The sequence below is a fragment of the Melospiza melodia genome, chromosome 1, assembly GCF_035770615.1.
Source record: "Melospiza melodia melodia isolate bMelMel2 chromosome 1, bMelMel2.pri, whole genome shotgun sequence".
Taxonomy (NCBI): domain Eukaryota; kingdom Metazoa; phylum Chordata; class Aves; order Passeriformes; family Passerellidae; genus Melospiza; species Melospiza melodia.
Genome location: NC_086194.1, coordinates 44,438,346 through 44,465,657, shown reverse-complemented (window position 1 = coordinate 44,465,657; position 27,312 = coordinate 44,438,346). Strand labels below are relative to the sequence as shown.

Genomic DNA, 27,312 nt, shown 5'->3' with positions numbered 1-27,312 from the left:
AAGAAGAAGAAGAAGAAGAAGGACAGGACACGCCCTAATTCCTCCATCTTGTCCCATAGAACCCCCCTGTACTGAGATTCTAAAACCTGTGTTTCACACCATAATTAATCTATTCCTTCACCATTTATCCCTGTGTGATCCTCCCATCCTCATACAGGTGTCGTCTGCTGTGCAGGATCAAAGTCCAGCCACCAGACACTTCTGGCAACGTTCCAGGACCTCCGAGCCCCTCAAGGGTTGTCTCGGTGACTCTGCACATCAGGACTGCTGTGCTGAGATCCCACAATGTGTATTAATGAAAAGGAAAATATAGTATCAGTGCATTAGGCTATCAAATGAAAGATCAGGTTTTCACAACAATGTCCAATAACTACCTGCAAAAGTGCTCATGCATTGCTTTACGAGAACAAAAATGTCTTGTACATAGACAAGCAAACATTTGGCTGTGCATCCTGAGAGCTGCTATCTGCTTGTAGGCACCATGATCCAATGTACTTGTTCAAATGTGAGTTTGTCTTCTGCAGCCATGAGCATAATTTTACTAGAAAACCTTTATTGTTTGCCAGCCAAATACTAGTGTTGCTCCCAGGGACTACAAGAGAAGCATGTTCTATCCCACCTTTTGACAGAGGGTGGTAATGACAAATGCCTATTTGAAGTTTGCCTTATTTTCGAAGTTGCACTGGATGCAATTAGATATAATTAATTCTAATCATAGATCATGTTGCTCTATAGTCCTATTAGAACCTCTGCCTTTCATGGCTTGCCATTTTCACAAATTATTACACTAACTTACATATTTGTGAGGTGTGTCTCTAAAAATTATGACACTTGGCTTTAAGAAAAAATTGCCCCTGACTCTGTAAAACTTGATTTTTATCCCATTATTTATTTATGCAGATTTTCTAATCTCATCTAGTCTTTACCATTTATTATTACTCATTCCATGTCTCAGGGAGGCAGAGAGAGCAGACATGAGAGCTCTGTTTAATTTGGTGCCAGCCCAGCCCTTCAAACTCACAACACCAAAAATGAGGCAGAGAGCTGGAAGGAAACCCTTTAAAAACTTCATTATACAGGACAGAAACAGGCTCTTAATCATCAAAAACATCTTAACATTGCACAGAAATTATAGGGCTGGTTTTGGTGGCAGACTTAGATGCTACTGTGTTATCACCTAATCTTAATGTGTTTTGAGCACTAAAATGTCTAGAACTATGCCAAAAAAAGACCTTCAGAATTTCATTTTTGTTGTTCACAAATTATTAAAAATATACAGGAGAAGCAGAAAAACCACAGAATACGAAGAAAAGTTCTGAAGGACAATATCTACTTCTAAAGATTTTCTCAACAGAACGTGCTTTTCAACTACAGTCAATGTTTAACACAATTTATTCTAATATATTGATTTTTCAGGCCACAGGTGTTGTCCTTTGGACTTCATTCACAGCTGTCTCTTCTTTTTCTTGTAATCAATGCAATGAAAGCTAGTGCAGTATTTATTTTTGCCAACTTAGTTGACAAAAGTCTGGTTGCCTTTTCCTTTTTTTTTTTTTTTCATTTCGGCAAAAACATTTTATTTCCAGCTTGGCTTCAAGGTTGAATCAAAACTTTTGCCTGTATCTCTCATAACTACTTACTGTATATAAAATAAAAAGCAATCAAGTGTGAATGACAAAAGTAAGGATAATCAAAATTCTGCATTTTTCAAGCATATCATGAGCCTGTTCCAAATAATAGGGATTTACTGCCCTTGCAGAATATTTTTTGATGCCAGCATGCCACAGCTTAAAAATGGGATGTGCATCTCTTCAAACAAAAATATGGCTAAAGTCAATGCATAAGAGTTACATTTTATTTCTTTTCCTCCACTCAGCAATATGACAACTCTCTAAAAGGGGCGTTCACTGCCTCTACAGGTGTCTCTTCCCTTCTTCTTCCTTCTTTGAGCCCCCCAAACATGGCATTAAATTCAGCTGTGGGAGCAGGCCCTGCACAACTAGGACATAATTGTACACGTGCATGTGAAACAAAGCTGTTATAAATGTCACTGCAGGACTCCTGGACTCGACTATATTATTGTAATGAGTTCAGTATCAATCAAACATGCTCCTCTTGTCAGAAATAAAGCCTAGGTTCTGACTTTTAAAAATAGCTATTAACGTCAATCATGATTCGCAGTCAATCACACCAGGAGAGCCGTGGTTGGATCCTGAAAATTATAAATATGACATGACAGATGGTAATTGGAAGCTTTTGTTACTCCTGCAGCAGCAACACCAGCTACTCTGCTGCCAGGATGTACAAAGAGAAACACAAGCAAGGCTTTAGGTCAGCATTTCACACCGAGATGAGGCACACAGAGCAATGAAGGGCTTTAGGTTGTACAGGAACATGTGAACCTGTAATCCTCAAATCTCCACAAAAGTGAGACCTGCATTTCAGATACCTGTGTTAGTATAGCTGTCATGTAGAAGTTATTTTAAAAAAATAAAAATCCTGTATGATAAAAGATGCACATAATAAATCCCCAAAACAGCCCAATATCCCCTGCTAAAAGGGTGTCTACATGGGAAACCAACACCAGCTGCATCCATGTAAAAATCACTGCACCCAAATAAGTCAAGGAAACAACTCATTACATCTAGCCTTGTACTTTGTATACCAAGTGTTTATCTTCACTGAAGTGCCTCTGTGAAGAACCAAGACTCAAAAGCTATCCATCTTTAGACATAAACCAACAGCACAATTGAAAAAGGCTTTTGCAAAGATAGCCAAAGATGGCCCTGAACAATGTGCTCTGTAAGGCATAAACATGACTGGCAAGCAAGCTAAAGAAAAGAAACACATGCCTAAAAATCACTCTAGCTGCATTATAAAAACATTGAACAGATTTTTGGAACAGGACAACAGTCTAAATTTATGTTTCATCACAGGCTACTGTACATCTACAAAAGAAAGGGTGGGCAGGGACAGTGACTCCTTTCTAGGGGACACATAAAAAACACAGGATCTTGTCACTGAACTGGTGGCAACTAGAGAAACTACCCAAAGTGAGCAGGATACAGTAAGCCTTTCTCTGTTGCAAATCAACATACTGCCCCTGAGAGCAGCCTGGCTGCCAGGCAGTCCTGCAAAGGAAAATGGCAAACATCACTGCACTTACCTCTTACAACAACAATGCACCTTGTGAGATACAACTGCATTTCTTCTAGTTCCCCTTTCTCAGATGCTGCCATCTTAGGTGAATGACAAGGTCATTCTCCATCAGGCTGCTGTGTCCCTTCTGCCTCCTCTCACATGGCACCATTGCCATCATGAATGTCCCACTAAAATTGGTGCTTGGCTTCTACCCCAGCTGATTCTCTACCCACAGCCTTGTAAATCCAGAAAAGCTCCAAAGAGAAAAAGCTACCATTTGTCAAAGTTTTTCACTCAGCTGCTTGCCTCAGCGGTGTTCCCTTTTTACACTTCCTGGTGAGATAACAGTTTTCACTGTCTGTACTTCTGGGTTATACACTTTTCATTGTGCCTATTGTACAGTGGCTTGCAAAGCTCATAGATATCTAAAAAACCAATCTACAAAGCAGTCTTTGCAGAACTCTGCACATGAAAAATCAGCCTGTTCAGGTCTTGAGGCTTAGCCCTCTCTTAAATGAACAAAGATCTACAATTCATACAGAACTAACACAACGCAGCTTAGAATTCCTCAACGGCACATCAGATTTTTTTTCCTCTCCTTCAGGCCTATGCAGTTGAGATACATGTCTACCACTCACCCCTGAGTGAGGCATTTCTAGGACTGCCAATGCCTTTTCTTTTCTTTTCAGTCTCTGAAACTGTGCTAGTTCTCAGTGAGACTTTCTGCCTTGATCTTAGAGATCTTGTGCAGAGCACAGCACAAGGTTATAATTCAAGGCAGATACTGCTCAGTTTTCAAAGTCTTCCAATTAGTGTCCATCATGTGCTCTTATCCTCAAAGGATGCACTCCAACACTGCAGCTGCTTAAGTGTAAATAAACAATTCTTTGTCATCCAGGTGTCCAAATTAATGCTTTCTAGTCATGGGTACAGCAAGCAGATAAGCAAAGCTTCCTGGAATAAGAGATGGAACACAGAGATCATTAAAGCAAGAAAAGGTCAGTGAACAACTTGCTTTACCTCAGACAAAACAGGTGAGAACACATAATTCTATTTTCTAGATCTGCCTTTTATCTTCAGTTTTCCATATGAATCCACATCAAGCTTGCCCAGAACTCAGCAAGGGAGAGCACAATCCTATTTATGAGCAGCACAGCCCATGCAGGAGGACAAGCAAAGGGACAGGGCCTGCAGCCAATGTGACTGAACAATTTTTTTTGCAGTAAAGGACGTCAGAAACATCAAGATTATCAGCCTTTCTTTGAATTCCAAGCCTATTCCAACATATAACTCTGATTAACACTACTCTGTTTGTTTTCCTCTTCACGTCATTTTTTTTTTTTTTTTTTTTTTTTTACTGCTTGAGGGATTTTACAGACAAGGAAAATAAGAAAGTTTCAACCTTTTGGAATTTCTGGGATGCTAAACACCCCTGGTCAGAGGACTACCTCATAACAAAGATGCATTTGACAACTGTACAAGACCTGCCCTGTAGATTAAACCTTCCAAAGTGCAGTGTGTCCAACACAACTAGACAGAAGCAGAACTCCTGCACACACGCAGGCAATGAATGCCTTGCTGTGCAGTGAGGGCTCAGCAACATTTAGAATGAATGTTTCTTACTGGCTGGTGTGAAACTGATGCACTGAAGATTCATCCCTCTCTGTTTATGCTCTGCTTGTAAAGGTTGAGGAAGAGACCTTGGAGAACATTAACTACTTTGAAAAGGGAAAAATCAGTCATTTGTTTATTCCTAGAAAACATGCTCCTCCATCTAGCTAGAAAGATTATCTAACCTGCTGTATTTTGCATCCCACCTAAAACTAAATTGTGACTGTAAATTCAAGAGGTTACTAGACTAAAATTGCAGCCATGAAATGTACCTGGCATTTATAAGTAATTTTCCTATCCAAATTAGATTTGTTTCCACAAAACATACAAATAACTTCCCATCCCAACATAGAATGCACCTTCAGCTGACATCCCTAAAAAAATTCAATCCACTAGCTAAGACACAATTTGAACAACAGGGGCATTTTTAACATGAAGTAACACATAGTTTAGTACTCAGACCAAGCTATCTTCAGGCAGCAGCCCAATCCAAACAATTTTCTTTGGTTTTCATTTTGACCAGGTTTCAGATCTCTCCATTCCTGACAGGCTGCAAATAAAATACGACTTTTTTCCCAGAGGGACGCTATTCACACAGTATTTCCAGCTTTGCAAGAATAAAGATGTAAAAGGTGCCAAAATAATCAAAAAACCCCTATTCCCACTGACTGTTGGAGAGAGCTGATTTGGCTTCTCTGAAATACAACCAACTTTCTTTAACACTGCCTTTGGCTGACCATAGTGGAAATGGCTATTTAACCATAAGTTTAGTGTAATTCCTCTAAAGGAACAAGGCAAATGCTTGTATTTTTCAGGTGATTTGTATTCAGTTCACTATCAAAGCTGAGATCATTCCCAAACCCCACATCTTTAGCAAGATGGATTCATTTTTCTTGCTACATAAGATTTGGGTAAGACATTTCCTTCCCATAAAGTTCTGTGCCACATACATTTTTGTGAGGGGAACCGTAAGAAATGTTATAACTTCATATTGCAGTTTTAGCCTATGAGTAATGTGTTTTGTTAAAGCAGCTAAAAAGGTCAAACACCTGAATCCATCTGCTGTGGAAAGTTGCTGTGGATGTGGAATAGGAAGGAAGAGGGGTGATGTCAGTTTGATAACACACTTGCAAGAAAACATTTTCTATGGGTAGCAAGGGTCATCAATAAAAATCATGGCCATCATACAGCACTCTTACAATATAAATGTGACATCCATGCTGAGATAGGGCTGTTGGGTGTTTAACTGCACCATGAAATATGACATTCCCTAATGTTTTATGTCAGTCAACAGTGGCAGGGCCATGTTCATTGTGTGTCTATTTGTTTGGTTGCAATAAAAACATTTGAGATCCACTTAATTATTTAAATTGTACCATTTTCTTGTTTAGAGCTGCAATAAGTTTTAAGATGTGCAGTTGGGCTGTGACTGTCATAGTGGGATTTTCCAATTCTCCTTGGAAAAATCTGCTGTGATGACACAGCTGAATTACAGTCAGCTCTTCATACAGATTTATCTTGCTGGATGCACAATAAGTGAATAAATATGTGCATAAACAAATAGGCATGCCAGAAACATGAGGGGGAAAAGGAAAAAGTTGTCTATTAGAAAGTGAATGTATAGCTTGGCAATAGGAGCTGGATAGAAGGACAGGCCAGTGGACAGTTGGTACCTAAAAAATTGAACAGAAATCAGAATCTCAGTATTCTTGACTCAGAGCCATGCTGATCCACTGGCACAGTTGCCATCAGATATTTATCAGCACACTTCGGAACTGTCTAACCTTGATGGAAATGGTACTTTACTGTTATTAAGAAGTAAGACAATAATGCAAAGTGTCTTTTTCCAGTGGTTAAGGTTGACACCAATTTTACCAGACTCTACTGAAATCAATTCAGATATGTTCTCAGTGACAAAGATACCAGAGCTTTCCCTTCCTTCACAGAAATTCCTTTGGCATCAAAGCAAAAATTCAAACAGGGGCCAGTTCCTTTTGGATAACAGTTCTCAGGACTTTTGCCATACTTCTACAAACAAAGTAATAATTAAAAAATTCCCAGCCTAAGAATAACAAAGTAAATCTATTAACATCAAAGAAAGAAAAAAAAGTGAAGCTTCCTATGCTCGGAAGACAGTGAAATAACCCTTATTGTAAAGGAAATAAAAAAGTGCCATTATGGAAAAAAAAAAAAAGCTTGTTACAAAGATCTGAAAGAATAACCCAATATACAGTCAGTAACTAAAGAAATCTGGGACTATTAGCTCAAAAAGCAGTCTTTCTACCAAATTGCTTAAAAAAGCAATCATTTCACTGGCAGCCTGTTTCCTAAACAGTAATTTTCTTTCCACTCTACCTTAATAATCTCAGAAAAGCTCCCCACCCACACATCCCAGTGTCTTTCCTCACTACTGTGGCTCACTCACATCTATGAACCAGACACACTGGGCAGCTGGCTTGAGCCAGACTGACTCTAGAATAGGAAAGCTAGGGAAATTCATTCTTTCTCTTACAACCAGCCATGAAAGCTGTCCTGTTATTTTCATGGAGTTTCTTCTCCCCTAGGCGAATTTTTGGAGGGGAAAAGTAAAAACTGGGAATAAGATGAATTGTTTGTTGTGCTTAAGCATGACAGAGTAATGGGCACAGACTGAAGACCACTAGCTTCAGTACAGTGTCATGGCTCATGTAAATTAATCCTTTTAATAGCCCTGAACACACAGCATATGCCTAACACACCCCAACCAACCATCACACGGCCACTGAGCACACAGTTCCAGCTGCTGCTCCTGTGACACTGAAGTTGTCAAGGGCACGCTAAACAGGCACTTGGGGATTAGCCAGCACTTCTGGAGATAGCATTAAATGCTCATCAGAGTGTATGGATTTCATGAGCCTAATAAGTACAGAGGAATCTGAGAAACAGATCCAAATGATTCAGGTTATGCGAGTCCCAGTGCAGCACAAGATACTGACACATCAATCTTCTTAGCAGAAGTACTTCCTGGTGTCAGGGAAGCACATTCTAGAAAAAAACCAACTTGTAATTATCATCCCTGGACTCTCTCCATTTGCTTTCCATCCCTAGACCATGGGAATCAGGGCCAGAATGAGCCCTTGGGACAAAAGAGTGAGTGGTCTCCTTCCTGCGCTACTATATCCAGCAACATCTTCCACACCAGGCTGTGTCACCTTCCTTTGATACCCAGACAATAAGGCTGGTATCTTTTGTGGCATAGACTAAACTGGTTCTCATGAAGCCTTGTAGCAAAGGTAACATAAAGCTTTCTTTGTTCACCTCTACCTAAGAGCTCAAGTGGAGCTTGTGGCTCCTTCTGCTGCTGATTTAAGAGCCTCTACAAATTATGTGCTGCCAATTTTCTGCTTGTCCACCAGAAAAATGCCCTCAGTTCCCTCCTCCTCAGAGCATTAACACATGCTTCAGCAGCACACAAGCATTCCCAATGAATGCTGGAAGCCACCAGGCTTATGTAATGCCAGACAAGACACTTCTGCCTTTATATTTTAATCTAAAATAAAGAGCCTAGATAACAGGACAAAAGTATTTGAAATTATGACTGCTTTGAGATGCTATTAGCTGTTTTTCAAACTCCTCTGTGAAAGAAGTAGCAAAGATCACAGGAAAGCAATGTCTATGATCCTAGACTTGAGAAGCATATAATCTTATTCACTAACAAGAGCGTACTACCTTTCAGACAGTGTCAGCTCAAAGACAGGCAGTTAAGCATATGTGAAGGGGACCTGCCTGACCACTGTGCATCTTACAGCATTATTTGGACAACTTCAACTCAGTAAAATTATCTTAGCATGAGACTGGCATAACACAGTGTCTAATCAGTCTTATTATCCTAAATTCTCAATTGTTTCCTGGTAAGCTGCATTTATGTCTTAGCTGATTATCCACTTAAACTATCAAGTACCAATTATAAAATGCAGTAACATTAACGTCACAGATGCTTGAATTCAGAGAGAAGCAACCCCAGATCATTTTTGGGATAATAAGTTGCATTACAGAGGTGGCAGACCTCAGTATGAAGCGCCTGCCTCTGTGATTTTAGATAAATAAATAAATTATTCTGGTGTACAGATAACTTATTCCTAAATAAGACTTTAATTAGTTAGAATTAAACCATGGTACAAGTTTGCTTACAGCATTGCTGCAAATGGGCATTAGGATGACATCCACATAATGGCATTGGCAAGTGTAATTCCTTGTGCAATCAACAGAAAAATGCCTCTTTTTAGCCTTGTTTCATAGCTGGTCCTCATGGAATACAGTGTGGAGAGTCTGGTTCTAGCATGGCTTAAAGAAAGAGGCCATGAAGGCATACAGTTGAAGGAAAAGTAAAAGGTAGTTGTAAAGCAATTCCCAGGCTTGATTCTATAAATAATTAGGCTCTCAAGCACCACTTTATAAACAATAAGATTCTCAGACAGTCTTCCCATAACAGGCAAAACAGTCTGTCCTTGGGCTCTCTGGGAAAAGATAGCTACTCTGAGAACAGATATGGAAGTTTTGGGAACTTTTCATATCACAGTGAGAACGCTGGTCCTGTTTTCAATAAACAAATCATAGGTATTGTAAAACAAAAGGAGGGGTTAGAGTTTTCTCTGTTAACCTATCATGAGCTTGGATTTTGCAATATGCATGAAGTTAATTAACACTGTTATATAAAGTTTGATCAATAAATCGAAGTCAATGCTGATCAACGACAAGGTGGGTTGGCTTCCCTTCGCTTTCGACAATACAGTCCCAATAATCTTGTTCTCTTTACGCAGAGAGTACTGAAGCAGTTCTATGGAAGAAGACTTGCAATCTGTCCCTGTTCATTTTTCCAACCAATCTCCTCAGGCTCAAACAAACTTCCGACATTCAAAAGCAAAACTTGTTCAAAATATTCACTCCGTTCCTTAAGGTGGAGTAAAGTCAACCCAAAACACTTTGGGCTGTAAAGAATGTCAAGATCAATGTGAGTCATTGTGCATCCTCACTGCCTATCTCTGACCTGCCATTATCAGTATAATGTCAGCTTTCCACCCCCTTCTATATCCTTCAGAGAAAGCCAACCTATGGCCCTCTGGCTGCTGGAAATCAATCACCAGTGCTGTTAGATCACTCAGAGGGTCACTGTCCTGGATTTGACAATTCCCAGACACACTTTGAGAGTTAACAATCTACAGATAACGACACCAAGCAAGCAGTTTACAGGTAGCTATCACCTGTAAACTAAAAAATATTTGATTATATAGAGCTGAGCTGAATGTATCTAGCTGTGCCCAGGGCCTGAGTGACACTGGGCATGCTGGCCATATTAAGGGTGATGCAGCCATACTGGTTAGGCAAAATAAACAGCTGCAGCCCTGCAGCTTTTTCTCTTACTGCATGACTTAATTGTAGAATCACCGAATGTTAAGGGATTGGAAGGGACCTTAAAGATATCTAGTCCCAAAATAGGCAGGGACACCTCCCAGGTAGGTCACAGCCTTATCTAACCTGTCCTTGAACAATGCCAAGGCTGGGGTATCCACAACTTCCCTAGGCAACCTTTTCCAGAGTCTCACCATCCTCACAGTAAAGAATTTCTTCCTAATATTGAACCTACATTTCCCCTCTTTCCGTTTGTACCCAAGTACTAATGGCACAGGACACTTTCAAGAAGAAACATGAACTAAAGTACTTGAGAGGTCTGTTTGTCTTTTGATCTAAAAAGCCAGGATCTTTTAGCTCAGTGTGAAGAGGCCAAAGCTTTTTCCCCAGTAGTCAGCAGGTCACCATGGGCCACATCCCACAAAAGGCTCTGTCTGGGAAGAATGGTATTTGTCCACTTTCAAGCTCTGACCACCTTTGCCTTAGGTCCCCAGCAGTCTCCCTTCCCTGCACATTGCTTTGACATTACTTATCTTTCTTTGAGAAATGCTGTTCCCTTGTACCTTCATGGCTTCTTACATTTCCTTTCATGCCACCTGTTACCTCTCGCCTGTGTCCCTGCTGACACACACCAATAGGCTTCTCTCACAGTGGTGTAGCAAAAATGCTTTCAGGGAGCTCTCCCTTCTTGCTTTCTACTCCATCTAAATACCACTGCCACAAGGACAGCAGAAACTGAAGAAAGATGGATCTAAAGGAAAAATACATGGAAGATACAAAGCAAGGGGAATGAATCCTACAGTGCTGTAGAAGAACAGGTTGGTGTTATTTTTGGCAGATCACTACTGCTTTAAATAGTTTTTAGGACTGAGTCTTAAAATGTGTTACCAGTTTAATGGTTTAAAAACGGAGTGATTTGCAAATGGAATTGATGAGCCATAGGAGAAACAAGTGTTCAGAGAAGAGTTGCTGTAGTCATGTAAAAATTGGCATCCTGAAGCTGACCAGGGAGCTATCTACCCAGTACCCTGTTTTCAAGAAAAGCATGTTTGAAAAAGCCTTTTTATTTCTCCTCAGGATATAATTCTCGGGTATTGAAATTCTTTCATTTTAAATGCCAGTACCTTAACACTCTAGGGCTCTAGAGGAGAGAAATAACAAATTTTGGTTCTAATGACAAGTTAAGTTACAAAAGAATTAAAAAACCTCAACAGATGATCCTTTATCCCCACACTTCTGCCTCTATCCATGCACTAAGTTGCATATCACTCCACATTTGTTGCTAGAAAAAAGCAACATCCAGTACATGTATGACTAGATTCAAGGAATCACTTAATGGCTTCCGGAGGATTTCCTTCAGTCCTTTCCTCTGGTGGCAGTAATGCTGTGCTCTGTAACTGCAGTAGGCTAAGATGCATAACTGTGTTTATTTCTACATCTGTACCTATCTAGCTATAAATCTTCTCATTCAAATTTCCCAAAGCATTTTACAAAATAATCTGCAGAACCCTTTATTTAATCAGGTAACATAACCTTCTTATGGATGGGCGTACTGAAGAGCCAAAGTACTCTGTGTCGCAGAGTAAATCAGTTAAACTGAGAACATCAGTCTATCAGCTGTGAAGTCAGGAGCCCTGACCCTACCTCCTCCACTTGCTCAATTTGCCAAGCCACATGCACATCCCTCAGTCCAATTAATGTTGCCTTGCCCTCTCCTTCCATTCCTCTTATTTCATGAGCAAAGTGCTTTTGTCATCACAATTCCTTAACAATGAGAACAAATGGGAATGAGTATCTAAAGTCTCTTTTCAAAACCAAGCATAAACCATGCTTTTTGCATGCTTGCCTTTTTTTGGTTTGTTTGCATTTAATCCTACAGACATAATTAGCTGGACAGAATTGAGAAGGCCAGGCAAGCAGCTTCACTTCCTCAGTGTCAGGAAGAACAAAATTCAGTTGATGGATCTGCTAATCAAGCAAGATAAATGCTGGACTGTACATCCTTCAGTCATCACTTATGGTAGCTGGTTTAAGAGACAACACAAGCCGCATGGGTTCAAGTTTTGTAATTTCTTCAATGTTTTCCTCTATTAAATAAGAGAGTGCAAAAACTTTCTGCTTGAAGAAAGGGCTCACTTGAAGCACTTTCACAATGAAAATTATTTCTGGAAGAGATTGAGTGTAATTTTGCAAAAAGTAAAGGAAACATTTTTAAAGTAATCTTTTAGATACTACTAAAGGTTTAGTTGGTGGGCTGCAGTAAAGAAGAGAGGAGAAAAAAACTTTTACCTGGATTAAGGTGACTTTATATGAGTCGGAGGGACTGCCAATTCTTTCACATAGAGTTACAAAATGGGAAAAGACTCATATTACAAATCAGCCTCTCTCTCTAGATTACAAGAAGGTTAGTAATTCTGCTTAAGAAATACAATCACTTCCATGATGAGGGACTGAATTCACAACTTTTCCTGCCTAACCACAAAACCTACTTGCCACTGAATTTTCCCAGGAGGTTGGAATACAAAGCTCAATGTTCAGTGCAGAGTCCATAAACCCACCACTTAATAAACCACCTGAGGAAACCTTCAAGAAGCAACATTTCTACCTTTTCAGACCCTTCGAAGTCAAGGGGTCACATGCTTTCTCTTCCAGTTGCACCATCCAGTCACTAAGGTTTATAAACTGCTTCATTATTACACAAAACACATGGATTCACCTCAGCAAATGTCATTTTACATTGATGAACTTCTGACTGCAACAAAGAATGAGCCTCTTAACAAAACTCATTTAAGAACCTCAACTTTACCTAGACAGGAGGAGGAAATTAGGGGCAATCTGTCCTTGAAGTTACCAAAAAGTGAACTGGGCAATGCAATGGAAAATATGACACCAGGACAATCCTGCTTTGGCACAGCAACAAATCAAGTTATCTATTCTCTTTTTTTATCATCTGCTGTTGAATTATGTGAATTGAAAGATAGTATAAATACATTGTAATTATTAATTTTAGAAAATACATTAAACTACTGGTATTTCATTTCACAGATCAGAATAGATAAATTATTTTGAAACCTGAGTCTATGCTCCTGTTCATACCAGACAGTGACCTGCTTTAATAACTGGGAGAGATTATCTGAGAGGACAATGGCTTAAGTACATAGCCTTGAAAGTACATGGTCCAGAATCAAGAATAAGTACAGAAAGTTGCCTAGTTTTTAAGGTAATTTGTCATCTTATTAAACTTCCATGGCACTCTGCAGTTAGCTATCAATGCATTTTGAATTATATCTTCACTGAAAAAAGAAGAATAAAAATATTAACAGTTGAATTTTTCCTTTTTATGAAGGAAAAGGAGTAAAGAGAAAAGGTGTGGCGATGACTAACTATTACTCATTATTCATCCCTGATGTTCCTGGAGTGTTCATTAATTTTTCTGATCTGAAGTAAACTATAATATGTCAGCCTTTTAAATAAACAGAAATTACATTGGAATCAAGTGATGGTGTTCTTCAGAAAATTATAAAAACATGGCAACATAACATTGTTTTACTGCAAAATGACAGAAGAAATTCTGAGTTTGAGCAAAGTATAATTTTCAAATGTACTAAGCAATACTGTAGTACATTAAGTAAAAAAAAATAAACTCTGAGAGGAATCCAACTAAAAGCACTGCATAAAAACATTGCAGTTAAAACTATGATCATTAATAGCACAGGATCAAAATCCCTCACCTTGACTCCCAAGTCAGTGGGAGAAAGAGCAACTGATTTATGTTTATTCAAATAGTTCCAAAACAGAAAAAAAAATAGTAAGCTTCTTTCTCTCAATGAATGACACCTTCTAGAGAAGCACATTTTACAACAGCTTTATCCACATTTTGGGGTGTAACTGTTTGGGAGACAAGAAAGCAGTCTCATGTTCAACAAAAGCCATGCCTACTTCAGCAATCTCTAGGGTCATTACAGCACCCCACAGTTCCTAATTAACCCTATTTTCTTGCTGTTAAACCTTCATCATTCTCCTGTGATTGGTCCTGTCCAAATCATGGAAAACAACTGCACAAAACCACCATAACAAATTTCAACCATTTAGTTAATAGAAAGTTTACTTTTAATTTCAGTAAGAGATCTCCTGCACTTTTCCAAACATATGCATGATGTAGTCTGTAATCTGCAGCCAAGATACAGGCATAAATTCTAGAGATTGCCTCATACTAAGCAGGGATTTGATTATATTCATAGTAGAAAATGCTGCATAAATGAGAAAATGGCTTATGGATTCCCTTGAGGTGGCATCTCCAATATCAAGTTAAAAAAGCAAACCAAACCAAAATTTTAAAAAACACCCCTCCAAATCAAACAAAACCAAAACTAAAATACAACTTAAAAATAAATTTAAAGAATACAGCTGTAACAGCTGCTGCCCTTCCCATGCAGCATTATGGTATCAGCTACTTTTACTGTTCCTGACCAGGATTTGTGCTCAGTGTATTATTCTGGAGCAGTCAATATGTTATTCTGGATGATGGTGATGTTAAAGCAAAGCACTGGGCAGCCTGGTCCTTAGTAAACTGAATTGGGCAAGCACTCTCAAAACAAAAAACTAAGCTTTTATTAGCTCCTTTTCTCATCATACTGTGTATGCCAGGAGGGAGATCTGAACAGAACCCACCCCTGCAGCCAGTTACTGTATTTAGAATGGGTCTGCAGTGCCAGAATGCAAAGAGGTGGATTACTTCTGACCTTTACCTAGTTACATGTATTCCCAGCTGTCAGCTACAGCTTGTAAGCTCCAGTGATAAGAAATCAGCTTTAACAGTCCTTTGGTGATCATGTTTTGTAAGTTTTGCTGCATTTAGAATGCAAAAATTATTATGTGGTATAAAAAAACCTGATTATACCTCACATGATAATCCAAACTATAGCAGAGAGAAGTTGTGCAGGCTCTCTAAAGAATGGGAATCTTAGCTTTTAACATCTACACAAAAAACTGAGGGTTGTGACACAGGGATGAGGAGAAAAAAAAAGGTGTTGTGTTTTGGTCGATTTTCAACAAACAAAACTAACAGAACTTAATTGCCTTGCAACATCAGTAAGGGCATTCCATTCCAAAAAGGTGCTTGAATGTTTCAATTTTCATGCAGTATTGACTACACAGCAAGGAGTTCAGTATAATTCCTAGTACATCTAACTTAAAAAGAAAGACAATGCAAACTCCTGTGGAAGAGATGTATTATTGCAACTCACTTAATTTAAAATTTTATTTAGAGTAAAGCTACTTCTTTGAAACAAAGGTAGAAAGAAGGTGGGATAAAGCAAATACACAGAAGGTCCAATGATGAAATCACTCTCCCGGGAGCTGAGACTCAGCTTCTATTTTTGTCATTCCTGTCATCATAGTATTAAGACCTTGGGAGGAGGATATATGATATGTGATGGGGCCACCTTCCATGATTTCACTCAACACCATACTTCCACGCATAAACAGTTAAAATAATTACAATATAACTACTCACAAGCACTGCCTAACACAGGTCAAGTGCTGCCTCAGAAGGGTATTGTAAAGTTAAATAATTGCACACAAAACACTGGGAAAGCCTGAGGCTAGGTCACTGCATCACTGCAAGGTTGTGTGCACAGCCACTGAACAATATTACTGGAAGTTTGAAGAAAAATAGTGAATGATCCCATTGTTGCAATGGGTCTGTCATAATCCACGAGTATTCTACATCAGACGGGGTAATGAAGGCAATTCAGTAAGACAAAGGGTTAAACTGGAGATAAGAAGCCCTGAAAAAAAATGTGTGGAAAAATTTTCACAGCTACCCTTCCTGCAATGTTTCAGTGAGTTCTCCTCTCGTCAAAGAAGAACTAACAATTAGTCTGTGAATATCCCCTGAGGATAGCTATCCATGTCAGATTTCAGGATATTAGATTAAACACAGAGCTTATGTTACTTGTGCAGAGTGTGAAAATTATCTTCCCGCCCCCTCAACGCCTTCCCCAACTGTCTCTCCCCAGCTCCCGCCTCGGCACAAAACTTCCACGGCTGTGCTATCACACTGAGTGCTAGACTGGTTTTCTACTATTAGTTGCTGATATCTAAAATCACCTTTCCTTTTAAGAAGTCACTGCTGGCAGCCAGCTATCCAAACCTAATTCTTAGGGAGTTCTGCTAGTACTCTGTACCCTATGGTGCTTAGAAACTAAACACACATTTGGGAAAGGAGCCAATTATTTCTTTTTTGCTTCACTGAAACAGATACACACCTTAGATGAGCTGGTGCCTCCAATATCTGAGGTAGTTAGAAATTTTCTGCAGTTTTGCAGGGAAAGATCTGCAGAATGGCTTCTTCTATGCCTGAACTGATCTACTGATCAGCCTAGACAGTTTTCATACTTGAAAGCAAACACTCTAGGGAAATTTTTACGGAATATTTCCCTTACATCACTTTTTTGTGCCTTTTCTACCTGTGCAGGAGAAAATCACAGCACTTCTGTCCCAGCAGCTGCTAATGTGAAGAGAGAAAGGACTGCTATTTCATTAGGACTGCTTTGCTCTGATCTGCCATGTGTCCAGCATATGAATTTTGGTCTTCTATTTCTGAGCTTACTTTAAAATACATTATACCAGTCACATCAGAAAGAAACCAGGCATTAAGTTTTCTCAACCTATTTCTGGCCGGGTTGTTGAAAATTACCACCTCCACTTCTTGCCAAAATTTTTTTAACAAGTTCCAAGTTTCCTTCATTCTTCCAAACTTGGAAGTCAGGTGTTCAGCAAACTGAATCATGAGACCGGCAACATTAAATTAGAAAAGATTCTGTATGGAACAAGACTGGAAACTCAGCAGATACCCAGCTGAAATTCCCTGGGAAGTTTTAAACAAGTGTGTGAAGAGCACAAAGCACAGGTTTCATATACATATACACATAAAATTGGTGCTGCAAAAGACAGAAATTATTTTAGCCATGCCTAGCAAGTTTAGTCCAGGACTATAGCAAGCTACCATTAGATTAAGAGACACCATGTAAATCTCTTTGATATGCATTTTGTGTATTACCTAAGTAAGACACAAGAAAAGCTACCTACTAGCATGAAAATGTGTTTGATATTTTTGTGTTCGAGAAGCAGAATATTTCTAGTTTTCCCTTGAGCAAAAGTTCAAGGGATGAGACAGTCCCAGGAGGGAAACACAAAGAAGATTCTACTTAGTGTAAAGCTGGATAAAAACAGATTGATCACCCATAAGCAGACAACTAAAATTAACCTGGAAAGGTGCAAGAAGATCAAAGAAGAATTTCAACAGCCTAAGGGGAAGGAAGAACGATGTCACATCCTCCAAAAGGGTAAAGTCATAAATGACGCCTTGCCTTAATGAAAGATGAAGAAAGATGCAGACTACTATTGAGAAACAGAAAACTGAAGAATACAGTATCATTAAATTGCCAAAGAAAGTACAAAATTAAAGTATGGTGGTTCCTGCCAATTGGTACCTGACAGCTTCCATTCCGAAAGCTATTAAGTTGTGTGATAGAATGAGGAAATAAAATAAACACTGTCTGCCTAAGACATCATGTTAAGAGAGACTGTACTCAAGGGCATGAAGATGACATTTCAAAAGAGAAAGAAACAATTGCAAATTAGTATCTTTATAGTGATAGGTAAAACATCTTTCAATTTAAAGAAAAGCTCTGAGAATAAAACTTTACATGAACCATTTTTGGAGCTGACTTTACCATAAGATAAGGCATGAGCAGCTAATAACACCAAATCAGAAAGAACAGAACAAGGTGACTCTCTGATGTCATTCTTAGCTTTGAAAGTCTCTTCTGGACAATGGTGTGGAAAATTAAAAAAGATTCAGCATAAAAGACAGAGCAGCTGAACTACCTGAAGTTTATTGACAATATATCCTATCTGCAAAATATGACTAAGCTGAGCAAGGAAAGTCAGCACTGGATGTAGCTAAATGAGCAAGAAATACAATTCTTCAGAATATTAAAAAAAAAAAAGGATTAGGACAAAGAACATAACTTTAAAAAAAGGACCAACCTTTTCCTTGAATAGCTATAAAAGAGAACATGAGTTGCGACATTGATGCATACAAAAGACAACCACAATAGAGGATTTAGGGAATTAAATACTTATTTGGTAGTTCACTAGGATGCCTAGACAATGCTGCCTGCTGCTCATGTTGTTCAAATGAGACCAAAGTTGTATAATACCAGCAGTCTGCATTTTTAACAATCTGGAGCTTCAGCAACTGCACATATATTTCTACCCCCTCATTTCATTCCCAAAGTCAAGCTATTACTCCATTCAACCAAAGGAAATATTTAAAGCAGATAATTAGGAAATTAGCTAAAGCCATGCAGAAAAAAAACCAAACAAAAACCCAATCAGATCCTGCAGCTAAGACCATGTTCGGATCATCTTTCATCTCACTTTCTAGCAAAAAACCACCACTGTGGCTTTTTCTGACATAGTGCATCATATCTATCAGTTTCCCATGTCTGCACACATTTAGAAAGAAGCCAACAGTTTAACTTTGAATCCCACACTGAAACGCATGAAAATAGGATTTTACAGAACATATAGAAGTCAAAATCTTTCCCAACTTTTTAAGCACTTTGATTTGACAACTCGGCAGTCAGCAAGCTTTTCACACCCATAAACATCCCCAACTAGTTGCAAAAGAGGATGCTGGCTTTCAGATGTGAAATTTCACTTCAAGTGCTTCTCCCTTCCTGCTTGCAGGCATTCCCTTGACTTCTTAGCACTGCTGTTGGCATGCTAAGTGCCAAAAGACAGGTTTTGAAAAAGAATGTTACTTTGCTTTTGCAAAGGCTTGTTTTTAAGCAGTTTAACATCTAACTAAATCTAAGCAATCATGACACACATGTAAGGAAGAATAAAAAACAAGAGGAAAACAGAAACAAAAAAGAAAAGGTTAAATCACAAATAGAGTATTAAAATTTTCCTTCAAGTAATCTAACATGCAATTAATAGCCCAGATACAAAAACAAATACACAAGTCACTCTGTATGGATTTTCTATACTGACTTAATTTCCTGTATGAGGATCTTAATTTATAGGGACCTCTTTAGCACAAAGTGATACTATCTCAGCTGCAATTTCACCTTTGCAGACAGATTAGAGTTTAGAAGTTCAGTGTGTCCTGCTTCTTGAAAACTGAGTCTCTTGAATTTCTGTAGCTCTCTGTTCTCCATTTACTATTTTCAGTTCTCTTCCTGAAGAGCGAAGAGTTGAAGTGTGACATTTTAACTCACTTTAAATCTGACCTAGAAATGCACAGCTGAAATTTAACAGACTGATCCTTAATCTGAGGACAGGTATGGCATGGCCCACTCATTCTGCAGAAAAATCAGCCCATGCATGTAAAAGTATAGCCAGGTCTGGTGCTTATTTGTAGAAGTGGAATTTAGTTCTCTGCTTTGCATGATCATCCTGGGCTAATCTCAGTGGCCATCTGTATGGAGGGGTGGGATAAGGGCATTTCCCCACCCCACAGAGCTGATACAAGGTTGTCCTCAAAACTATGTGTCATTATGGATTGTGAGGAACCTGAGGCTATATAAGTAAATACCTAAACGTCTCCCTTTGTTTCTATGTTTGGTGAGAAACAAGAGGGAGCACTATGACATCCTGCATAGCCAGGCTCCTGCTCCTTTCTTTCTGCCAGTACTGATGGACCCTCTTAGATTAGTCTCACAGCAAGTTCATCTTTTTTATCAGATTTCACAGTCTGATTTTACACAGTATACCAGTTTATTTTCCATACCAGATACTGAACAAGAGATCATAATCCCAAACTTCCTCCAGTTAATGGTGAATTCCCCACCACACTTGACAACATTTAACTGCACCCAAAAGACTTTTCATCCCTACTGTCTCCTACCACCCCAAAAGATACACTGTCACTTATTAGTGATAGAAATAGTAATCAAACTTGTCAGGGCCAGATCACAAAGTGGAGTGAATTATGTATTTTCAGTGTCACCAACATGAACAAAATGCTATCAAAACAACTTTACTTTCCACCTAATCATCAAGAAATAAATGTTGCATCTCACACGCAGCTTGAATACATGAATAAGTAGCAATAAGTGTTTCGATATTCTTTACTAAAGAATACGGAATACTTTTCTTTTAGAAACAAATTGAAATCAAAGTTGAAACAATTCCCCATCAAAACCAAAAAAATTCTTTTTGCGTGTTTAGACTGTAAACTGTGCCTTTTTTCCTTTTTTCCTTTTGATGGGTTTTGAATATAATATTCTGTGACTAGTGACCAGTATTAATAGTATTAGAGGCAAGAACAAACACACCTGATCATTAGGTGACTCTGTTGCTACTTCTGTATCTTAATGTCTGCTTTGGGAGGGCTGACTTGTGAAGCTAACTCCTTCAGGATTTGGCTCATAAAGGATCAGTGTCTTCTAGCATGCTTTAGAGTAGCAACAGGGGAAAAACCTGGTGTTGCTAGCTGCTATCTCATCTTTTTACTTCAGGCAGCACTGGGAAACACTGCAAGGCAGAATTTATCACTGGGGACAAGGGATCAAGAGAGCTGAAATTAGAAAAGACAGTTTGGCTGCTTTCAGTTCAAGTGGAAGTATTATGAAAAAGTGTTCCGAATTATGTCACACGGGGCAAATGTCACTGCAGTTAGTAAGAACTTACTGTGCCAGCAAATGTCAGGACAAATTACACAGCAGGACAGGCAAGATGTATGTCACATTCACTTCCAAAAGGAACAGGCTTCCCCCCACTGCCAAGAACCTGCTCCCATTTCCAAGCTGATTTAAATCAAATTGCTCTTATTCAAATCAAAACAGCATAGATGGAGTACTACAGTGACACGATGTGCAGTTCTTCAGATCCTTCCCCACTTGCATGGATGAAAGGCTTTGATTCTCTACCACCTTAAAACACTATCACCTCAAGGCTACCGAGTTGTGTATGTAAATGGCTGCCTGCAGGTTCCGGAAGGCACTGCTTACTATGCTGATGAAAAATGTCTCACTGTCCCTATGCTCCTGGGTCATACCCATCCAGTCTTTCTTGCCTCTTTGATAATATATTCTTTGCAGAAAGATGCATTTTCTCTTTATGTGGGACCCAACACAGTATGAAAAACAACTGAGGTCTCATCAAGGCTAGAAAAGTGAATAATAGGTACATAAAATTCAGTGCACCAGAAAGGAGGAAGACAGGACTAAGTCATTAGCAAAATATTTTTTTTAAATTGAAGTATAAGGAAGTCTTCTGCTGGACTGCAAACTCCTAGCAAAGTGAACTCATTTTGATTCAGCTAACCTTAGTTTAAAAACAAATGTTTCAATTAAAAATTATCAGTGCTTCAATATGGAGAAAAAACATGTCCTTATGTTCTACAGAGGAAATAAACAAACAAACAAAAAACCCACAACAAAACTAGAGCTACAAAATATTTGGATGAGCTGAAGAAAATATTTATTCAATTTTTAACTTTTCTAATCTAGGATTTTCAGAGGTTTGCAGGCCTTCATTTTCATGACATGAATATTAGCTGAAACTCACCTAGCTTCTTGTAATATTGGAGTATTTGTGTTGGGTATAAACTAGAAGGTCATTTTTTCCTTCACTTCCTAAGCTTTGTCTGGTTTCTCAATCATTTCTCAGCCAAAACTGGATAAACATGGCCAAAGGGTTATCAAGAATAATCCCCACAAACAAATCACAATTTAAAAGCTTAGGAATTCAAAGTCTGGCTTTGATTTAAGCCACTATTACATCCAATTATTTTTTCTATCCAACAGCTGCAGGCTACCATCAAGAATCACTATACAACATATATTATATAAACTGTACTATATATACCATACCAATACCAAGAGTATAGATGTAGTAGATCATCTCAGGTGCTTTAAAGCAGGGCATGCACAGCACTGAAAGATCAATGAAGTTTTAGGTGAAGACCAAGATGGTTCACAGAGGTAGCTGAGTTGCAAGCTCACATTTTCACACAGCAGCACTACAGGGATGACAGCCTTTGGCAAATGAAAAGTAACAAAGCAACTCTGGGGCTCTAACAACATTTCTGCTGTGAAGCAGCCCCAATAAATCCAGTTAACTAAGACACTGCAGAATACTCTGACCTGGTACATTTTTCTTAGCCACTAGTACAAGTTCTCCTCAGATACTCAGATACTCAATTTGTGTGCAACTCTGTCATTGACTGGTGTTCTGAATGGCTGGGCTTGAGCTATGTCTGTGTAAGCACAATTTGCCTCCATGCATTCAGCCTCTATCCCCAGAAGGGCTGCTGCAAGAATGCAAATCCTATTTGGAAGGATTACTTGCCACGCAACAGCCAGAGGCCCTGTCCAAGGCTGGGCTCCCTGCTGTGCCAAGAAACACAAACTCAGGAAGCTCTGATCCAGAGAAGGACATGATTACAGCAGGCAAGGTGGCACAGGAAATGGCATTGTCCCTTCTCACAGGCAGAACCAAAGCTGCCACTCCCCATCCCCCTGCACACACCTGGTGTAAAGGTGTTCAAACAGGAAAGCACAGACCAGCAGGCATTTGTACTTGTGGGAGCTGGCAACAACTGGGGGCAAAACAGATTCCACTGGGGCACTTGAGTGTGGACACCAGGGGTTACACAACCACCTGGTAGACGAAATAAAACTCTCTAGAGAAATGCCTGTTATCTAGAACAGATCCTACAGTTTTTTATGATCCATGTGCATTCCTTCCTAACAAGAGTTGTGGAAAATTACTGGAATGTCCCAAGTGCTCAAGTGTTTGAATGTGTTTTTCCTTTTAAGTTGTATCTGCCTATTGCTTATCTTTGCATTTTCTGAATACTTTACACATGTCATTCCTGTTATTTCAGCATGCAAGGGAGCCCCCCCACTATATATCTACAGGATGCAGTGCCACAGTCTGTTACAGTCCCCACCTAAGGATCTCTTCAATTTAGTTCTTCCACAAAAGAAGGAGACTGGTTATCTCACACTTGTGGAAATGGCAGACTGATAACACTGGTGCTCATATTTCCATACAGAATAGAAGAAATGGCAGAGCACTGCACAGGATTGTTCCCTTATCATTTAACACTGGCTGGGGAAAATGGAGAAATTAAGAGTTGCATTGACTTGAGCTGAAAGTCCTCTCTTCAGCTGCTCTGGGTTAAAGTAGAGACCAGCTAAGCCCAGATGCCTCTTTTTCCAACTGCTCAGCTGCTTGATTTGAGCTCTTGAGTAACACAGAGCTGGTATGGTTTTGTGTTTGCTTTGTAGCAAACTTGTCTTGATCCAAATTGTTAAAATATGAAGTCCCACATAGCCACTCCTCAGACACGCAGAACTACATAATCTCGAAAATGAGAAATTTTACTTTAAAACAAGTTCAGTTAATGTGTTTCTCAAGTGTTTCTACCAGCTTCAAGTAGCTTTTTGAAATTCTGTGTTTTGTACCTTCCCTGAAAATAACTCAGTAAAGGAAACATTCAGAGTAAGTGAGATTATATCTGGGCATCAGGCAAAAGATGCCCAGTAAATCTATCAAGCTCTCCACCACCTTACAGTTTAGACCAGTAAGTAAATAATTGTACTGGTAGAGGAAAAAAAAAAAAGGAAAATCAAGCAGGTTTTGTAAACAAACCATATACCAATCCTGAAAGTGAAAAATGAAAAATGTACAAAGAAAACAGCAAAACTTGCATCTCCAGTCAGAGACATGTTATGGCATTTAGTTTAGAGATCTTTTCTCCTGATTAGCTGCTAAACTACGTACAGGTTTCAAATCTACTTCAATCTACAGCAATTAATAAGCACATAAAAAGATGCCTTAGGTGAGCAGGAAGGTCTTCTATTAGCACATGCTAAAAATAGACAACCTGTAGAGCTATCTGAGCAGGTACTTCGTATAATAAAACTTGGAATTTTACAGGCCCCAAGGATCCAAATTTATCACTGGCTTTGGAAGCTTTAGGCTTTTTTGGGTCTGCATATCATCCACTTATGTCATTAATAACTGGCCACAGTTATTAGCAGTCAGACACTAGGCTGAACAAGCTTTGGAGAACGCATCCACTACCATCTTGGGCAGTGCCACAAAAGGGAGCTGCACTGCACTGAAGAGACACAAAGCAGCAGAAAAATCCATTTGTGCCTTACCTTGTACGGGGAAGAGCAGATGCTTTCAAACATATCTATATCCACACAGTCCATTGGTTCAGACCTTCCTGGTGATCAAATCTCTTCCAGCTTCTTCCTTTCTTATTTTTTAATCTGCCAGCTGGTGCAACCTGTAAATTTACAGAAGTGGGTGTATTATTCCAAGATGTTTATTCATCTCATTTTATAAGGCATTCAATTTAAATACATATGGCTCTGTGCCATGTGGCTCCTATTGCTCTCCAGAGCTTTCAGTGTAATGGATTACAGACCACATTGTTTCTGTAGGTTATTGATTTTTAGGTGTATAAGTAGAAGACTCTAGGATTTCTTTGCAGACTCAGACTTTCCAGACTGTCACATTCCATATGTGTATATCCTACAGATTTCCCAACATGCTCCTAATGTTAAGAAATTCAAACACTTAACAAAAAAACATGGCACAATTTGCATCTCTGAATCATCAATTTCTTTGTTAATTTATCTGTTAAAGGTTGATTCTTGATTCCTGTGGAAAGAGACTAAATTCAATTTAAATACTAGTTTCAGAATAAGAATGCTACTAATCTGAGAAACTGGAGGTTGACAGACTGGCCAAGATTTATACTCAGCAATCAAGGTAATAAAAAAGAAAAAACCTTCCCAAAAAGTGACCCTGGCCACTTTTCAATGGTTTTTAGGAACAAAATGAATTAGTGGGACAGCAGGAAAATTCAGTCAAAGATTTTTTTTTTAACTACTCCTCCTCCTACTGAGGAATCTACTCAGTAGATTCCTCAGATGGAACAGTATTCCATCTGAGGAATCTACTGTTCCTCAAATGGAATACTGTTCCGTTTGAGGAACAGTAGATTCCTCAAATGTATCCAGAGCTGCAGTGCCTTCCAGGTATCTAAATTTGGTCATCTGAACCAGAAGGACTTCTGAAAACCAAGCAACAGGTTCTCTGCTTACACACTTTTCCTCTGTGAAAGCTATGAGGGAGTCATATATGCTTGACTCCCCACTGCACTGTGTTCAGCATATAGAGCATTACCTCTGTACCTGACACCCCTCCCCAGCATCTTGATCCCCATATGCAGGATCCACAAGCAGGACACATTTTCATGGTAGATTTTGCAAAAAACATATTGCAGTTTTCATGGAAGTTCAATTAAACAGCAGAGTGTAATTATCTGTTTACTGGCAGACAGGCAGCCCATGTTAGTTCAAGAGCTGCTTTGCTGGGCTGTATTCAACTGCTCAAACAACTGTTTCATTATGAGATTTCACCAGACACCCCTGGCTCCAGCATCATGGCACAGAAAATGGGATGCATATTTGCTGCTTTCCACATTTTGACTCCTGCTGCTTAAAAGCCATCCCTGCTCTCCACAGAAATTGTTTATGAGTATTTCAAAGGTTAGTACAGATCACGTATATGGGGTTTGCAGTATGCATATCCTCTGTAGGCTGCTCTCTCCCTCCCTTTTTATGATGGAAAATTGAAAATTAATTCACTTCAGTCAGAATGTCTAAAAATCCTAAGTGGTGACACTTTATACTATATGAACCACTTGTAGCCTTACATCCTGATGTAAATTGTCACCATGAAGGGTGGCACACACAGCCACCCCATCCCTGCATGCCACACACTGATGGCACATGTTATATCTGGTTTGATTGTTATTCAAACCTGAAACTCCTGATAGAGCCAGAAAAAGCCTTGATCCTGGCACATACTTTAAGGGATCTGTGCTCTGCCTTGATGCAGACAGATCTCAGATCTGAAAGGTCACACACAATTACCTGAGAATCCTTGATTTTCAATCTCAGAGAAATAACAACATTACACAACATTTTACTCCCAACAAGTTTCAGGACTTGGTTTCTATGAAGTTAAAGGTTTGTCCTTCTGAAGTACTGAATAAAATGACAGTCATGACCTAATGTAGGGAAAAAATACAACACACACTCTTGCAAATTAAGCACCACAATGCAAACTGCTAGGAAAAAAACCTGAAAATGCCACACTACACAGGTTATCTGAACATTTGAAGGCGTTATTTGTATTCAACCCCTGATTTTGGACCTCTCTAATTAGAAGAAATCCACCTTCATGACAGTGGAGCATGCAGAGACTGGCATGAGGAAGCAGCTTGCATTGCAATTCCACTATATATTACAATTTCTGCAGCATGCTCGTGCTGGGATTTTGGCATAATACTGTGTTACTCTTTCAGAATATAATGCCAACATAATGTCAAATACAATGTAAGTAAATACTTGTACTTTATACTTATACTTTACTTCAAATAAGTAAATCTGGTCTTAGTACATGAAACCCTCCTGCCATCTCAGGCTTATTGGATGGACCAGGGCCTGTAGGTCAGGAAAGGCAGCCAGCATATTTATTGTGATCAATCTCTATTTCCCTGTAACAGCAAGGAGTCCTGAAGCAAGCAGGGTTCAGACAGAGGTGAGTGGCTGCTGTCCCTTGAATGGTGGGTGCTTCGAAGAGGATCTTCACTGAAACATGGACTAGGACAACTCGACTTGGCAGAGAGGCAGCAGGTTAAGAAAAGGGACATCTGAGACACAGACCTTGGCATGTGCCTGAATGAAAGTAAAGAGAATTTTGATGGCATTGTTCTAACACCTTACCATGGATCACACTTCTGGTGACTTTGAAAAGAAAAACCATATTTTTTGTTTCTTGGGTGACTTTCCATCTTCTGGAAGAAAAAAACCAAAGTACAAGTGGTGGACAGATACTGCTCCATTGACTTTGAGTGACCTATTTACAGTGGATGTGGGCATGGGCTAATGATAAGGACAAGCAGCAACTACTTCTGAGCTAGGAAAGACTCCTAGTGGTTGGAGTCTTTGTGATTTCCAAACACCAAGGAATTCTATGCTCCAGTGTACAAGTGTTATGAAACACCAGAATCAACCTCATCGCACAACCTCCATTTTACAACCACCATAAAGGACTCTTAAA

At 39.2% G+C, this 27,312-nt stretch overlaps 1 protein-coding gene across 3 annotated transcripts in view; it reads right to left on the bottom strand.

Moving 5' to 3' along the window:
- The window catches only part of TMEM108 (transmembrane protein 108), a 163,475-nt gene that overhangs the window by 131,238 nt on the left and 4,925 nt on the right, over window positions 1-27,312 (bottom strand). For all 3 annotated transcript variants that reach the window (XM_063155912.1, XM_063155907.1, XM_063155901.1), the window contains exon 2: window positions 24,333-24,463. The gene's annotated coding sequence lies outside the window, so the exon portion shown is untranslated. The remainder of the gene's footprint in view (window positions 1-24,332; window positions 24,464-27,312) is intronic.